We start from the raw sequence: 3,363 nt of genomic DNA on the forward strand, positions 1-3,363 counted from the left end.
GAGTAAAGGTTAGAGGGGAGAGAAATAAAATAGAGAATAGAAAACTAAAATCAATAAAACCAAAATTGGTTCTTTGAAAAGATTAACAAAATTGACAAACCTTTAGCTAAAATAACTAGGAGTAAAAAGAGAGAGACCCAAGTTACTAAAAGCAGAACTAAAATTAGGCACATTACTACAGATTTTACAGAAGTAAAGAAGATTATAAGAGAATACTATGAATAAACAATTATAACCAACAAATTGGAAAACCTAGATGAAATGAATAAATTTCTAGAAGCACATAATCTACGAAAACAGACTCAAAAAGAAATATAAAATCTCAGTAAACTCATAACTAGTAAGGAGATTGGATCAGTAATTTTTTTAAAAATCTCATAACAGAGAAAAGTTCAGGACCAGATGACTTCACTGGTGAATTCTATCAAACATTTAAAGAGGAATTAATGCCAATATTTCCTAAACTATTCCAAAAAATTGAAGAAGAGGGAACACTTCCTAACTTATTCTATGAGGCCAGCTTTTTCATTACACCAAAGCCAGAAAAAGACACTACAAAAAAAGAAAACTATAGACCAACATCCCTAATGAATATCAATGCCAAAAATTTCAACAAAACACTAGCAAACCAAATTCAGCAGCATATTAAAAAGCCATCATGACCAAGTAGAATTTATGCCCAGAATGTGAGGATGGCTCAACATTAAAAAAAAAGAAAGAAAGAAAGAAAGAAAAAAAACCAGAAAAACAAACCAAAAATCCACAAAGAAACCCAATCAATATAGTACACTACATTAATAGAATGAAGGGAAAAATACATGATTATTTCAATTGATGCAGAAAAAGCATTTGACAAAATTCAGCACCCTTTCATGATAAAAACACCCAGTAAGCAAGGAATAGAGGAGAACTTCCTCAACATGACCAAGGCCATTTAAGAAAAACCCACAGCTAACATCATACTCAGTGGTAAAAGACTGAAAACTTTTTCCCTAAGACCAGGAACAAGATAAGGATGCCTGCTTTCAGCAGTTCTATTGAACTTCTATTCACAACTTCTAATCAGTAGTATTAGAAGTTCTAGGCAAAGCAATTATGCAAGAAAAAGACAATGCATTCAAATTGGAAAGGAAGAAGTAAAATGATCTCTGTTTACAGATGACATGATCTTGTATGTAAAAATCTCTAAAGTAATAAAAAATGTAGAGCTAATAAATAAATTTAGCAAAGTTGCAGGATATAAAATCAACATGCAAAAATCAGTTGTATTTCTGTACACTTGTCACGAACAATTCAAAAATGAAGTTAAGAAAGAAATTCCCTTTATAATAGCATAAAAAATAATAAAATATTTAGGAATAAATGTAACCAAGGAAGTAAAAGATTTGTGAACTGAAAACTACAAAACATTGCTAAAAGAAATGAAAGGAGACCTGAATAAATGGAAAGACATCATATGCTCATGGATTGATATTATTAAGATGACAACGCTACCAAAAGTGATCTACAGATGCAATGCAATCCCTATCAAAATCCCAATGGTACTTTTTACAGAAATAGAAAAACCCATTCTAAAATTCATATAGAATCTCAAGGGACTTGAATAGCCAAAATAATCTTGAAAAGAAGAAATTTGGAAAACTCACACTTCCAGATTTCAAAACTTACTACAAAGCTACAGTAATCAAAACAGTGTGTTACCTGCATAAAGAAAGACATATAGACCAATGGAATAGAAGAGAGAGCCCAGAAATAAACTCTCACATACAGTCAACTGATTCTCAACCAGGGTGCCAAAACTATTCAATGGAGAAAAGGCAATGTTTTCAACAAATGTCATATAAAAAAACTGGAAATTGGAATGACATCAGATTTTTCAATAGCAAAGGTAAAAACTAGAACACAATGGAGCAAAATTTTTTAAATTCTGAGGAAAAATTATTTTCAATATGAAATTGTATATCCAGCCAAACTATCAACCAAAAATGAGGGAAGAATAAAGATATTTTCAGAACTTCATGCACTAAAAAGATTTATTTTCCAAATACCCTTTCTCAGGAAGCTGAAGAACATGCTCCAGCAAGATGAGAAAGAACATGGAATCCAGGAAATGGAAGATCTACACAGGAATAGAGTGAAGGTTGCTCCTAAAGTGACAGCTTCACAGCAGATTGTGACAAGAAGGAGAAAGTTCCAGGAGAAACATCCTCAGGAGTGAGAAAGAATGTCTGTTAGAGCAGAGGTTCCCAGATTTTCTTGGTTCATGATGTCCTTGTCTTGGTAATTTTTTCTTGATACTCCTAGGTTAAAAGAAATACCTAACAGTTCTGTTTATAAAATAGTTAGGTCTGAGCAACTTAATATTTATGTCCTAACAACCTAGTAGCCTTTTGAAAAACCAGTACACATAAATTGAAATCAAAATATATGAATTTCATTCTTTAATAATCACAATTACTTCCTAATGAGACGTGTGCACCTGTTTGGACACTGCACAGCTTCTCAAACCTTTGAATCAGATTATACACCTCCACCCTCATTTTATGTTTCACACTGATATTTACCCAGTACTTGCATATTATCACAGTAAATGCTGAAAACCCAGCTTTGCAAAAATGTGACATCAGTTGAAGGAATGTAGTTCACACTAACACTGAAACAGTGAACTGCCTTATGGTAGTAGTTTGTGACAGCTAACAAATGTTGACTATCACTGTATTTCTCTCAAAAATTTAAAATACCCCATGATGCTTCTGAATGTTCACTGCAATATCCTGGTGTGCCTTGGTGCAGTTTGGTAATTGTGATATTAGCATGTATCTAAAATTATTGTTAATAGACTCTGGCAGAGATTTCAAAACATGTGGAAAAAATTAATGATAGGTATGTTGAAAACCAGGCAAATAAAAAGGTGAAGCAATTAATAACTCTAGAGGGAAAAAAGCAAGGTTGGATAAGAAAGGAGATGAGATGATTATATATTCTTGACTCAACAATAAACCACATTTGCATAGTCAAAATAACATAAACCCTGGCCGTAATGGTAACCAGAAGTGTGATGGGGGACGGTGGAGGAGAAGTAGGGAGGGGATGCCCTAGGAAAGCTGGGAACTCATTCACAGGGTGGGATATCAAAATAGAATGACAGAACCAATGAAGGAAGAGGGGGCCATGGTTGTGAATGTGGATTGGAAACATGGAGGTGAACACAGGAGGGAGCAGGCCCAGGAGGTAAAAGCGTTGTCTCTGGGAACAAGATTGGGATGTAGGGAAGTATTGCTCCTTATTATAAATCTTTTGGTAATATTTGACTTTTTGAACTATGTGCATGTATTGCGTTACTAACAACTTGTAAAAATTAAA

Source organism: Hyperoodon ampullatus (assembly GCF_949752795.1).
Source record: "Hyperoodon ampullatus genome assembly, chromosome: 18".
In the NCBI taxonomy this organism is placed as follows: domain Eukaryota; kingdom Metazoa; phylum Chordata; class Mammalia; order Artiodactyla; family Ziphiidae; genus Hyperoodon; species Hyperoodon ampullatus.